Source organism: Rutidosis leptorrhynchoides, chromosome 4 (assembly GCF_046630445.1).
Source record: "Rutidosis leptorrhynchoides isolate AG116_Rl617_1_P2 chromosome 4, CSIRO_AGI_Rlap_v1, whole genome shotgun sequence".
NCBI classification, from domain to species: Eukaryota; Viridiplantae; Streptophyta; class Magnoliopsida; order Asterales; family Asteraceae; genus Rutidosis; species Rutidosis leptorrhynchoides.
Window position 1 is genome coordinate 257,148,633 of NC_092336.1, and position 16,141 is coordinate 257,164,773.

General features: G+C 32.4%; 1 non-coding gene across 1 annotated transcript; it reads right to left on the reverse strand.

Annotated features, from left to right (window-relative positions):
- Positions 1-15,481: 15,481 nt before the first annotated feature.
- LOC139845723 (small nucleolar RNA R71) lies at positions 15,482-15,588 on the reverse strand. The gene has a single exon (XR_011758484.1). It is a non-coding gene; the product is annotated as a small nucleolar RNA R71 (small nucleolar RNA).
- Between the last annotated feature and the right edge of the window lie 553 nt (positions 15,589-16,141).

Consider the following 16,141-nt stretch of genomic DNA (forward strand, 5'->3'; position numbering starts at 1 on the left):
CTCCTACCATAAACTATTAACCTCTGACAATCATAAGATGCTAGCTCCTCGAGCGTATATATACGTAAAGCCCGAGCCATATCTAGTAAAGACATATGGCGCATCTCCCCTCCTAATAAAAATCTAAGAAAACTACGATCGATTAAAGTATCTACCCGATCATTTATTTCAATAGTACATAATAACTCTATACACCATTCTCTATACACAGGTCTACGCATGTTGAATAAACGTACCCAATCACTAAAAGTAGAATTACCATACCTTTAAGTAAGTAATTCCCTGATTGGCTCGGCCAATTCCACTACCTCTAATGGTTCCCAATCTATAACTCTGGGTACCTTAACATTATTAGACACAAGGTTGTGCAGGTTCTTTTGATACTTTGGATAGTCTATCCAATATCTATCAAATCTCAAATTCAGATGTAAATCTGCCTCATGAATGTTTGAATATGAAACAATTGGGTGAGGCATATCTTGTCGGTATTGGTTATTAATTTCCTGTTGATCTGCATCTTCCGGAGGGGCATTGCGAGCCTGGGATGAAGATTCACCCCTTTCAGTCTGCAAAATTTATCAAACACAATTTTTGTGCATCCAAATATGCATTTGTTTTAGCAAAGTCATAAATCTAAACAATTACAATGACATGTTTAATCCATATTAAACTCTATACACATTTTCAAAATATTAACAATTCTACACTTTTACAAATATACTTTTACAAAAATGTATACAAAGTTCCTTCGCATTTATCTTTTAAAACATGTCAGAAACAATCATTATAACAATTAAATAAGTTCCTCATGGCATTCATATCAGTTAAATCAAGTTCATGCAATTTTGGTTCAAAAAGTCCACTTTAATCTTCATAAATCATGTTTAGGATCAAAGTTTTGATCATTTAGCAACCTAAACATGTTACACTACTCAATTTAGCATAAACTAACAACAAAATTCGGCCATAACCTGTTTATATCAAAAAGCCCTAATTTTTCTCAAGAACACAAACCCTAGATTATTCAAAAATTGAAGTTCAAAGCTTCTAATCATGTTAAATAACATCAATCTAGGTTATACAAGCATAATACACAAACAATTGAAGCATTATTACACTAGAAAGCATCAAAATCGAATTAGGCATGAAATTGTTCAAGAACACTAAAAATTCGAATTAAATGGTGTTTAGGTGTAGAAATTTACCGATTTCCTTGAGTAATTCCTTGATAATTGTCTCCTCATTGTGATTTTATGAAAGATTTGATGAAAAATGGTGAAAAATTACGAATTTGGAAGTGTTTTTCGTGGGTTTTTCGCAGAAAAATATATATGTGTGTGTACAAACTGGTCTGTTCGACCAGTTTTATTTTTTTCTGGATTTTTGATGCTCCGCGAGTGCGGTGGTGGGAACCCACAAAGCACCGCGAGTCGCGGCCCTAATTTTTTTTTCTTTTTTTTTTATATAAAACCTTATACTAATAAAATATAAATTAAATTTAAAATTTTGTTTTTCCTTTTATTTAGGACGAGGTTGTTTCGGAACGATGTCCTAGTCCGTCCCTCGACAAAATTTTAAAATTTCGTCATTCCAAAACATTGTTTTTAAAGCAAAGAATTTTTTTTTTTTTTTTGCATACTTTAATTCAATAAGACTAAAATTAATGATAATAAAAGTTCTCGTCCCTCCCTCGGGTAAAGCAATTTCGGTTCAAAGACCTAGTCTTCAACTCACGATGAATTTTAAAAATCATATTTTTAACTTAAGGAAATAAAGTAAAATTTTTTTTTTATAAACACACCAAACTTAAATTTAAAATGCATAAAATTAAAAATTCATATTAAAAATTCACACCAAACTTAAATTATATTTTTGTTTTTATACATACAAACTTATATTAAAAAAATCAATTTTTCAAATATTTACAATTTTAAATATATTGATTTAAAAAGTTTACAATATTATTTTAATTTTTAAATATTAATTTTTAAAAACAAGATAAAAATAAAATTAAAAATCTTTTTGGTCTTTTATCCCACTTTAATCAATCAAATATTATTAAAAATATACGCCCCTCTTTTCGGTAAAGTAATTTTGGTTTCACAACCTAGTTTAACTCATGACGAATTTTTGAAATATTTTATGTTGATTGATTAAAGATATTTATACCTTAAGAATAAACGGTAAATTTCGCAGTGATGTAATAAATTTTTGTATGATATCAATAATTTCGGTCGCAAGACCTATTTTTATCGAATACCAATTTAATACTTTATAGCGAACAAATTAGCGTTTATTATCAAAAGGTTAAAAATAAAAATAAAAATAAAAATTGTACAAACTTACCTGTGAGATAGTATTCTTAGTGATATGCTCTAGCCCACTCATAAGATAGTCGGACTAATTGGTTTTCCATAGCTACATAGGCGTAACCTCGAGCATTCAATGTTTTTTCTTCTAAACATATGAACGGTCCATCTCTGCAAAAAGTAACAAATTCGGTGTTTGAATAGGTTTGATTATTTGAACATTTACCTTCGTGTGACCATTTTCCGCATTTGTGACATCTTTCAAGGTGTCATGCTCTTCTTTTGGCTGCGGATTTTGATTTTCCTTTACCAAATTGTAACTTATTATTTTCGCATCTGGATTCTTTTCTTACTCTGTCCAATTTTTTTCTGATTAATGATACTATTTCACTTGGAAGGGTGTCATTATTACGTTTAGTGATCAAACCGTGTAGCATTAGACCATGGTTTAGTTCACAGGAAGTCTTCATCTCATAAAACCTAAAAAAAATAAAAATTCAGAATGGGGGAAGAAGACTAGTTCTTTAGGGTCTGCTAGTGAAAGACCATTCGGGTTCCATTTTCGAGAACTACACGAAAACAGAAAATCTAACTTTAACAGAAATACATATTATCCTTTAAAAGACTTGATTCTCCCCACACTTAGTTAGCTGTGGTATCGAAATTGTGATTAACTTCGTTGTCGACTTCCATTGGACTATCTATGTAATGTTTAACTCTGTGACCATTAACCTTAAATTCAATCCCATTTGAATTTATTAATTCTACTGTTCCGTATGGGAAAACTCTTTTGACTATGAATGGTCCAGACCATCTTGATTTCAATTTTCCAGGAAATAGCTTGAATCGTGAATTGAAAAGAAGAACTCTATCTCCTTCTTTAAATTCTTTTGAACTTCTGATTCTTTTATCAAGCAATTTCTTCGTTCTTTCTTTATAGATTAATGAATTATCGTATGCTTCATGTCTCAATTCTTCTAATTTGTTTAATTGACTTAACCGTAGACATCCAGCTTCATGCAAATCAAGATTACATGTCTTCAAAGCCCAAAATGCTTTGTATTCAATTTCTACTGGAAGATGACATGCTTTTCCGTAAATGAGTTTAAAAGGTGTTGTTCCAATTGGAGTTTTGTAGGCTGTTCTAAAAGCCCAGAGTGCATCCTCCAATTTCATGGACCATTCCTTCAGATTTGATCCTACGGTTTTCTCAAGAATACGTTTTAATGCTCGGTTGGTATTTTCAACTTGTCCACTTGTTTGTGGATGATAAGCAGTGGAGATTTTATGAGTTACTCCATATCTTTTAAGAACTTTCTCAAGTTGATTATTACAGAAATCAGTTCCCCGATCACTTATTAAAGCTTTCGGTGTTCCAAACCTTGCAAAAAGACGTTTTAAAAAGTTGACTACAACTCGTGCATCGTTAGTTGGGAGAGCTTGTGCTTCCGCCCATTTAGATACATAATCAATGGCAACGAGAATGTAGAGATTATTATGAGATTTTAGAAATGGACCCATAAATTCAATTCCCCAAATGTCAAATACTTCACATACTTGAATGACATTTTGTGGTATTTCATCACGTTGACTTATTTTTCCAGCCATTTGACAAGCATCACAGGATTTGCAAAGAAGGTGTGCGTCTTTGAAAATTGTAGGCCAATAGAATCCAGCATCGTAAACTTTTCTTGCTGTTAGTTGAGGCCCATAATGCCCTCCTGTTGGTCCTGTGTGACAATGGTTTAAGATTTTACTAGCTTCATCTCCGAATACACATCGGCGTATTATTCCATCGGGACAACTTTTAAACAAATGTGGATCTTCCCAGAAATAGTGTTTTATATCACTAAAGAATTTCTTTCGTTTTTGGTACGATAATCCTTTTTCAAGGAATCCACATACTAAGTAGTTTGCATAGTCTGCAAACCATGGAATTTCATAATAATCTATCTTCAATAGATATTCATCAGGAAAGTTGTCTTGTATGGCCGATTCATTTAGAACTTCTAATTCAGAATTTTCAAGACGAGAAAGATGATCAGCGGCGAGATTTTCTGCTCCTCTTTTATCTCTGATTTCAATATCGAACTCTTGTAAGAGTAAGATCCAACGGATTAATCGTGGTTTGGCATCTTGTTTTGAAAATAGGTATCTAAGAGCAGAATGGTCGGTATAGACCACCGTTTTAGCTAGAACGAGATATGAACGAAATTTGTCAAAAGCAAAGACAATAGCAAGGAGTTCTTTTTCAGTAGTTGTATAATTCGTTTGTGCTCCTTGTAACGTCTTACTAGCATAATATATAGGTTGAAATCGTTTTTCAATCCTTTGTCCTAAAACGGCTCCCATTGCAAAATCACTTGCATCGCACATAAGTTCAAATGGTAGATTCCAATTTGGAGTTATCATGATCGGTGCATTAGTAAGTTTCTCTTTAAGAATATTAAAAGATTTGATACATTCATCTGAAAAGATGAATGGAGCATCCTTTTCTAGGAGTTTATTCATAGGAGTGGCAATTTTAGAAAAATCTTTTATAAAACGTCGGTAAAAACCGGCATGCCCTAGAAAACTCCTAACTCCTCTAACATTGGTGGGATGTGGAAGTTTAGCAATTACATCTACTTTAGCTCTATCCACTTCAATTCCTTCCTTTGAAATTTTATGTCTAAGAACGATGCCTTCTTTAACCATGAAATGGCATTTCTCCTAATTAAGAACTAGATTTGATTGTTCGCATCTAATAAGCATTCGTTCAAGATTAACTAAACATGATTCAAATGTATCATCGAAGACTGAAAAGTCATCCATGAAAACTTTCATGCATTCTTCTATCATGTCGTGAAAGATCACCATCATGCACCTTTGAGAGGTTGCAGGGGCGTTGCAAAGTCTAAATGGCATGCATTTGTAAGAAAAAGTACCATAAGGGCATGTGAATGTGGTTTTCTCTTGGTCTTCGGGTGCTATTGGAATTTGAAAATATCGGGGAAAACCATCAAGAAAACAATAATAACTATTTCCGGCTAATCTTTCCAACATTTGATCAATGAAAGGTAAAGGAAAGTGATCTTTTCTGGTGGCGTCATTTAATTTTCTATAATCTATACAAACACGCCATCCTGTTACAGTCCTAGTAGGAATAAGCTCATTTTTCTCATTTGTGATGACAGTCATGCCACCCTTCTTAGGCACGCATTGAACTGGGCTTACCCATGGACTATCAGAGATTGGATATATTAAACCTGCATCCAGCAGTTTAATAATTTCTTTCTTAACAACATCTTGCATATTAGGATTTAGTCTTCATTGGCGTTGCACATACGTTTTATGACCTTCTTCCATAAGGATTTTATGTGTGCAATACGAAGGACTTATTCCTTTAATATCATGAATCTTCCATGCAATGGCTGGTTTATGAGCTTTTAGTACAAAAATGAGTTGTGATTTTTCATTTTCAGTAAGAGAAGACGATATTATTACAGGTAATTCAGATTCACCATGTAAATAAGCATATTCCAAATGGTTTGGAAGTGGCTTTAACTCTAATGTCAGAGGTTCTTCTATCGATGATTTATATCGATATCTGTCTTCTTCTTTTAGCATTTGAATTTCTTCTGTTGTTGGTTCATATCCATTAGCCATAAGTGTAGCTAACATTTCAGTTTCATCAATTGGTTCAGTACTTTCTCCTAAAGAACATTCTCCTGTTCCTTGTAATTCTGGAAATTCTTCTAACAAATCTGCATGTGTATCTATAGTTTGAATATAATAGCATGTATCATCTGCAGATTGCGGTTGTTGCATTGCTCTATCAACTGAAAAGGTAACACTCTCGTCCTCTATACTTAGGGTCAGTTTCTTACCAAACACGTCTATTATTGCTTTAGCCGTGTTTAAGAATGGTCTTCCTAATATGAGAGGTACTCGAGAATCTTCTTCCATGTCCAGGATAACAAAATCTACTGGAAATACTAAAGTACCAACTTTAACTAGCATGTTCTCCATTATCCCTCTAGGATATTTTACTGATCTATCGGCTAGTTGTATGCTTATTCGTGTTGGTTTCAATTCTCCAAGGTATAGTTTAGTGTATAGTGAATACGGCAATAAATTTATACTAGCACCTAAGTCTGCCAATGCTTCTATTGAACTAAGACTACCCAGAAAACATAGAATTGTGAAACATCCTGGATCTGATAATTTTTCTGGTATCTTATTCAACAGCACTGCTGAACAATTAGCATTCATAGTAACAGCAGGGAGTTCTTCCATTTTCTTTCTATTTGTGATTAGATCTTTCAGAAATTTAGCATATCTAGGTATTCCTGAAATCACATCAATGAAAGGAAGATTTACATTTATTTGTTTAAACATATCCAAGAATTTGGATTGCTCGGCTTCAAGTATCTCTTTTCTCATTTTACTCGGGTAAGAAAGTGGTGGTTGGTATGGTTTAACATAAGGTTTATTCTTAACTGTGTTATCTTCATTAACCTTTTCAACTACCAGTTCTTTTTCCTTATCTTGATCAGATTGTAGTTCTTGTAGAGTAGGAATAGCTTCCTCAGAAATTACAGGTATTTCAGGTGGTTTAAGTATAATACCACTTCTTGTGGTAATGGCTTTAGCTGTTTCATTTCGGGGGTTAGCATTTGTATCACTAGGTAGACTTCCCGGTTTTCTTTAGTCTATAAACCTTGCTAGGTTACTTACTTCTTGTTCCAAATTTTGAATAGAAGCTTGTTGATTTCTAATTGCTTGTGCATTTTGTTCATTAGTTTGTTTCTGAGATGTGAAAAACTGCGTTTGAGATTCAACTAGCTTCGTCATCATATCTTCTAAATTTGGCTTTTTATCATCGGTTTGTGGTGATTTGTTTTGAAAATTAGGTCTTTGCTGATTGTAAGTATTATTGGATACTTGTTGATTGCTAGGACCTTGTTGGTTGTTGTATGGAACATTTCGATTATAATTCTGGTTTTGATTGTAAATTGGTCTTGGCGGTTGATAATTATTCTCATAATTATTTCCAGGCCTTTGGTTTATGTATGAAACATTCTCTCTTTGTTCCATTGTTAGTTCAATACTAAGACAATCTTTTATCAAATGTGGTCCTCCACACTGCTCACAACTAATTCGTATTGAGTGAATATCTTTAGTCATCTTTTCCATTCGTCTCTCGACAGCATCTATCTTTGCAGAAATGGAATCTAAGTCATGGGTAGAATCGGCTCTAGCTGCTTTAGATGATCTAACGATATCTTTTTCTTGGTGCCACTCATGTGAGTGGGAAGCAGTGTTATCAATAATTTTATAAGCATCAGTTTCTGTTTTCTTCATAATGGAACCACCAGCTGCTATGTCTATGTCTTTCCTTGTAGTGATGTCGCATCCTTGGTAGAATATTTATACTATTTGACAGGTGTCTAAACCATATTCCGGACATCCTCTCAATAAGTTTCCAAATCTGGTCCATGCCTCATATAGAGTTTCATTTGGTTTCTGTGTGAATGTAACAATTTCTCCTTGAAGTCTTACGGCTTTAGATGCCGGAAAGAATTGTTTAAGAAATTTTTCAACTAAAACGTCCCATGTATCAATCGCCCCTTCAGGTAACGATTCCAACCAATCTTTGGCTTCTCCCTTTAAAGTCCACGGAAATAACATGAGATATATCTGTTCATCCTCCACTTCTCTTATTTTAAATAGAGTGCAGATCATATTAAAGGTACGAAGATGTTCGTTTGGATCTTCCTTCGGTGCACCACTAAATTGGCATTGATTAGTTACCATGTGTAGAATTTGTCCTTTGATTTCATAATCTGGCGCATTAATGTCTGGTTGATTAATTGCGTGACCTTGGCCAGTGCGTTTAGCTCTCATTCGATCTTCCATACTTAAAGGTTCCAGATTCTCCATGATTGAATTTGTTGAATCTGAATCACTAGAGGATTCTGATTTAATGGTTGGTTCCTCAACAATCTCTGTTTGAATGATTGGTGGTTCCGGAGGAAAGATTAATGGTTCAGGATCTATGAATTGTCCCTGAATATTCTCCGGTTTCTCAATTGTGAGGTCGGGTACAAAAAATGGATTATCGGAAATTTGAATTGGAGTACTTGGTCGACTGGATGACGATTCTAAAGAAAAATCAACGGCGACAATATTTGCTAGATGTCTTGATCGAGTTACAGGAGACGAACGTACAAAAGGTGGTGAACGTTTTGCTCGGTGCATTCACTGAATATCCTATTAGTTTTTAAAAAGAAAGAAAAATTATATAAGTTATCCAATTAATAGACTTTTCTGATTTTGCCCACGTTTCGAATAGCCAAAAGATGCAGCAGAGTGGCAGGATTCGTTTGGTCTCAATATAATTGAGTACTGTTTGGCTCCAATAATCCGGTCCACGTACAAATCCAACTATTACTACGAACCAGAAAATTTTGATGTCTATCAATTTAACCACTTAAAATAAATTTTCGGAATTTAAAGAAATTTTAGAGAAGAAGATAGAAAATTCTATGTCCTAAAACTAGAATGGCGAGAAATAAGAGAGAAAAAGAGCGCGTCGAAAAACGTCAAAAAATAAAAGGTCGAAAAATAATAGGCGTCGAAAAATAAAAATAAGAAAGTAGCACGTCGAAACTTAAAAAGGAACTAAAAACTAAAAATTAAAAGTTGAGTCTAAAAATATTAAAGTTTAAAAGAAATACTATATCCCAAATGGCAATAACTTAAAAAGGTACTAAAACTTAAAAAGGCGTCGCAAAATTCTAAAGTACCTAAATCTTAGTCTAAAGAAAAAGTACTTAAGGGATTTTACGGCAAAGCCTAAAAATTTAGAAATAAAAATAACTATGGCAAAAACTATGACTTAAAAATAAATACGAGCGAAAAATACAAAAATTACGCTAAAACGAATAAAAAGGGACAAAATATAAAAATATACTAAAAGTTGTAAAAAGTACAATTTTTATAAAAATATTATTTTTATATAAAACTATTAATTTTATATTTTTAATAAAACTTAATATAACTTAAAAATACAAATTAAATAAAAACTAAAACTAATTAATCTAAAATTAAAACCTAATTAATATTAATATTAATATAATTAAACCCTAATTTCGCATTAAATGAGTACCAGGTTTGACCTGTCAGAGGACCTCCGCTCCAGTTCAAATTCTCCGCGAGTCGCGGAGGGTTTAATTTCAGCTCAGAAGGGTTCGATTTCTATAGGTTCCGTTTTTTTTTCAAAACTTATATTTTTATAAAAAGAACTTGATAAAAACTTTTTTTTTTTAATATAGCGTTGCGCTTTCGGCGTTTATGTTCCCCGGCAGAGGCGCCAAAAATACTTGTTGTTGTGCGAGGCATATATGAAATAGCTTATATTTTACTAGGAAATACTATTAAATATGATACAATTTTACACAAGATATTTATTTATTTATAGAATGGATATACCTAAACCTTGCTATAACACTTATAGGCAGTGTACCTAATCTGTAGTGACCCGAACTTTTCCATGTTTATATATATTAACTGAGATTGATATTTATATGATTAAATGTTTCCAACATGTTAAGCAATCAAACTTGTTAAGACTTGATTAATTGAAATAGGTTTCATATAGACAATTGACCACCCAAGTTGACCGGTGATTCACGAACGTTAAAACTTGTAAAAACTATATGATGACATATATATGGATATATATATATAGTTAACATGATAATATTATAAGTAAACATATCATTAAGTATATTAACAATGAACTACATATGTAAAAACAAGACTACTAACTTAATGATTTTTAAACGAGACATATATGTAACGATTATCGTTGTAAAGACATTTAATGTATATATATCATATTAAGAGATATTCATACATGATAATATCATGATAATATAATAATTTAAAATCTCATTTGATATTATAAACATTGGTTTAACAACATTTAACAAGACCGTTAACCTAAAGGTTTAAAAACAACACTTACATGTAACGACTAACGATGACTTAACGACTCAGTTAAAATGTATATACATGTAGTGTTTTAATATGTATTTATACACTTTTGAAAGACTTCAATACACTTATCAAAATACTTCTACTTAACAAAAATGCTTACAATTACATCCTCGTTCAGTTTCATCAACAATTCTACTCGTATGCACCCGTATTCGTACTCGTACAATACACAGCTTTTAGATGTATGTACTATTGGTATATACACTCCAATGATCAGCTCTTAGCAGCCCATGTGAGTCACCTAACACATGTGGGAACCATCATTTGGCAACTAGCATGAAATATCTCATAAAATTACAAAAATATGAGTAATCATTCATGACTTATTTACATGAAAACAAAATTACATATCCTTTATATCTAATCCATACACCAACGACCAAAAACACCTATAAACACTTTCATTCTTCAATTTTATTCATCTAATTGATCTCTCTCAAGTTCTATCTTCAAGTTCTAAGTGTTCTTCATAAATTCCAAAAGTTCTAGTTTCATAAAATCAAGAATACTTTCAAGTTTGCTAGCTCACTTCCAATCTTGTAAGGTGATCATCCAACCTCAAGAAATCTTTGTTTCTTACAGTAGGTTATCATTCTAATACAAGGTAATAATCATATTCAAACTTTGGTTCAATTTCTATAACTATAACAATCTTATTTCAAGTGATGATCTTACTTGAACTTGTTTTCGTGTCATGATTCTGCTTCAAGAACTTCGAGCCATCCAAGGATCCATTGAAGCTAGATCCATTTTTCTCTTTTCCAGTAGGTTTATCCAAGGAAATTAAGGTAGTAATGATGTTCATAACATCATTCGATTCATACATATAAAGCTATCTTATTCGAAGGTTTAAACTTGTAATCACTAGAACATAGTTTAGTTAATTCTAAACTTGTTCGCAAACAAAAGTTAATCCTTCTAACTTGACTTTTAAAATCAACTAAACACATGTTCTATATCTATATGATATGCTAACTTAATGATTTAAAACCTGGAAACACGAAAAACACCGTAAAACCGGATTTACGCCGTCGTAGTAACACCGCGGGCTGTTTTGGGTTAGTTAATTAAAAACTATGATAAACTTTGATTTAAAAGTTGTTATTCTGAGAAAATGATTTTTATTATGAACATGAAACTATATCCAAAAATTATGGTTAAACTCAAAGTGGAAGTATGTTTTCTAAAATGGTCATCTAGACGTCGTTCTTTCGACTGAAATGACTACCTTTACAAAAACGACTTGTAACTTATTTTTCTGACTATAAACCTATACTTTTTCTATTTAGATTCATAAAATAGAGTTCAATATGAAATCATAGCAATTTGATTCACTCAAAACGGATTTAAAATGAAGAAGTTATGGGTAAAACAAGATTGGATAATTTTTCTCATTTTAGCTACGTGAAAATTGGTAACAAATCTATTCCAACCATAACTTAATCAACTTGTATTGTATATTATGTAATCTTGAGATACCATAGACACGTATACAATGTTTCGACCTATCATGTCGACACATCTATATATATTTCGGAACAACCATAGACACTCTATATGTGAATGTTGGAGTTAGCTATACAGGGTTGAGGTTGATTCCAAAATATATATAGTTTGAGTTGTGATCAATACTGAGATACGTATACACTAGGTCGTGGATTGATTCAAGATAATATTTATCGATTTATTTCTGTACATCTAACTGTGGACAACTAGTTATAGGTTACTAACGAGGACAGCTGACTTAATAAACTTAAAACATCAAAATATATTAAAAGTGTTGTAAATATATTTTGAACATACTTTAATATATATGTATATATTGTTATAGGTTCGTGAATCAACAGTGGCCAAGTCTTACTTCCCGACGAAGTAAAAGTCTGTGAAAGTGAGTTATAGTCCCACTTTTAAAATCTAATATTTTTGGGATGAGAATACATGCAGGTTTTATAAATGATTTACAAAATAGACACAAGTACGTGAAATTACATTCTATGGTTGAATTATCAAAATCGAATATGCCCCTTTTTATTGAGTCTGGTAATCTAAGAATTAGGGAACAGACACCCTAATTGACGCGAATCCTAAAGATAGATCTATTGGGCCTAACAAACCCCATCCAAAGTACCGGATGCTTTAGTACTTCGAAATTTATATCATATCCGAAGGGTGTCCCGGAATGATGGGGATATTCTTATATATGCATCTTGTTAATGTCGGTTACCAGGTGTTCACCATATGAATGATTTTTATCTCTATGTATGGGATGTGCATTGAAATATGAAATCTTGTGGTCTATTATTATGATTTGATATATATAGGTTAAACCTATAACTCACCAACATTTTTGTTGACGTTTTAAGCATGTTTATTCTCAGGTGATTATTAAGAGCTTCCGCTGTCGCATACTTAAATAAGGACGAGATTTGGAGTCCATGCTTGTATGATATTGTGTAAAAACTGCATTCAAGAAACTTATTTTGTTGTAACATATTTGTATTGTAAACCATTATGTAATGGTCGTGTGTAAACAGGATATTTTAGATTATCATTATTTGATAATCTACGTAAAGCGTTTTTTTAAACCTTTATTGATGAAATAAAGGTTATGGTTTGTTTTAAAATGAATGCAGTCTTTGAAAAACGTCTCATATAGAGGTCAAAACCTCGCAACGAAATCAATTAATATGGAACGTTTTTAATCAATAAGAACGGGACATTTCATAATCGTACAGTAGTGTAGTTTTTAGTAAGTCCGGTTCGTTCCACAGGGAAATCTTTTAAACAAAGCTTAACGCTATATTAGTTTTATCTTATAAAAATACAAATATATATAAGTAATATTATTATTATAAAAAGGGGGTTTTTACCGTTTAATAACCGGTTTGTCGATTTTTAAAACTTTAGTCGCAGTTAAAACCTAATGTAAAATATTAAATAAATAAAAGACTTAATTTAAAGCGTAAAATAAATAACGATAATGAAATTGCAATAAATAAAATTGCGATGAAATAAAATTGCGATAATTAAAAAGTGCGATAATTAAAATTGCAATTAAATACAATGACAATAAATAAAAATGTGATAATTAGAAGTGCAATTAAATATGAAAATAAAGGAATTATGCTTATTTAAACTTCCGTAATCATGATGTTTGACGTGTTGATTTTAGTTTATTCTCATGGGTTAATTGTTCTTTGTCCTGGATTATTTAATATGTTCGTCTGGTTTTTGTCCACAACAGTCCATTAGTCATAAATATAAAGTACGAGTGTCCTCGTCAAATTATCCTTATATCCGAAGTCAAATATTCCAACTAATTGGGGACTTAAACTGTAACAAGGTCTTAATACTTTATTTAATAATTACACCAGGATATCGACTGTGTAACCCAAGGTTTTAACACTTTGTTAACAATTATGCCAAGTATCCTCGTACATAATTTCACCCTTGTTATAATAAGTCTATTAACTATTAATCCATTCCCGTGTCCGGTTAAATGAACGATTATTCGTGCATATAAATATCCCGCCCATCGTGTCCGATCGAGTGTATGTGGTTATTTATAGGTACGTCTAATTGTAAATCTTTATATTAAAATTAACAAACTATCATTTAGTTAAACAAATATAAAGCCCATTAAGAGCCCATAGTCTAATTTCCACAAGTGTCTTTCTTTTGTCCAAACCCCAATTATGGTACAAAACCCAATTACCCAATTTTAGTATTTTAGCCCAACATCATGATTACTTCGATATTAAATAAGCATAATAATAACTTAGCTACGAGACATTAAATTAAAAAGGTTGAACATAACTTACAATGATTAAAAATAGCGTAGTGTTACACGGACAGGATTTCGACTTACACCCTTACAACATTCGCTAACATACCCTTATTATTAGAAATTAAAATTAAAATTAAAATTAAAATATATATATATATATATATATATATATATATATATATATATATATATATATATATATATATATATATATATATATATATATATATATCTTACGTATGAATGAAGAAGAAAAAGATGTAAATAATCCGTCGAATTGCATGGCCGTGAGTGCGGTGGGTTTGCCTTTATAAGCTCCGCGAGTGCGGAGCTGTGGAATCCAGCTCACATAAGTTTGGCTCCTAGCTTGCCGACGGATTTTATTATATAAATATAATATAAATATATAATTTATATAATTAATTATATATTATATTATATTTATATACATAATTAATTTGTAACTTTTGGTCCGTTGTGTCGTACGTTGAAAGCTGGTTCATGTCTCGGTTTCGGATTTTCGAACGTCCTTTCGTATAATTTAATATCTTGTACTTTGCGTTTTGCGTCTTGTACTCTTGTAATTTTGAGACGTTTCTCATCAATAATTTGAACCACTTTGATTGTACTTTGTACTTTTGAGCTTTTTAGTCGTTTGCGTCTTCAATTCATCGAATCTGTCTTTTGTCTTCACCTTTTAATTTTTAAACAAATATTCCTTGTAAATAGGACAACTGCAACTAAAAGCTTGTCTTTCTTGAGGGATAATGCGATGAAATATATGTTCGTTTTTAGCATTATCAACAAGCGTAGAGAAGAAAGGGTATTAAGGAAATTTTTGAGGTTTTGCCATTTTGTTTAGAAAAGATGTATGATAACGGTCAACCACTTCACAATGAGGAAAATCCATTCGGTCATGGTATTCCCATCAACCCACTGCCAGTTAATCAAGAACAACAAGATGATCCAAATGACATGCTTATGTGGAACGCTAGGTTGGTTGCACCTACGGGGTGGTGCCTCCGGCTATTACTAAACCGCCCATTGGGGCCGAATCTTGGAAGATAGAGGAAATTTCTTCACAAAGATTAAAGATGTGCTATTTCATGGTTTAATAGACGAAAATCCTTTAGAACACCTTCAACAATTTAACGACATTTGTGATCTCTATAAACACAAAGATGTAGCCGATGATGCATATAAGTTAAGGGCATTCCCCTTTACTCTTCAAGGTGATGCAAACGTTTGTCTAAGGAATTTACATTCCGATTCTATTAGGACTTTTCAAGATTTAAGTGATGCTTTTATCAATCACTTATTTCCACCATCAAAGGCGAAACAACTTAGAATGAAGATCAATGCATTCACTCAATGGAGTGATGAGTCTTTGTATGATGCATGGATACGTTTCAAGAAGATGCTAAGAGCTTGCCCACCACATGGTTTGACAAAGAAAGAGTACATCAACACGTGCTACCGGGTACTAACCTATTGACGAGATAAAATCTTGATTCCTCCGCTGGAGGAGTGTTTATGTATAAATCACCGAATGCAACCGAAAAATTGTTAAAAGATATCTCGGTTAATACTTACGAATGGGCCCATTCACCTCGAGATTTCCTAAGAAAAAGTGTAGCTCAAGTGGAGAGTGACAACGGTCAAATCACGCTTGCAAGCTTAAACAATCAATTTCAATCGTATGGGAAGGTGTTGAAAAGGTTGCAACAATCAATAGTCGCGATACAAGTAGGCTGTGAAAGGTGCGATGGCCCACATCTCACAAAGAATTGTCCTCAAATCAACCAATGCAACCATATTGATTTGGACGATATTCCCATGAATTTGGATGCTCATGTCAAGTATGTGAGTAATCAAAACTATCAAAGGGGTGGATCATCAAACCAAGGCAACAACTCTTATCAACAAAATCAAGGCTACTACAATCCCAACCAAAGACAAGTCTCCTTCAGTACTCAAACCAATCCACTGTGATGACCCG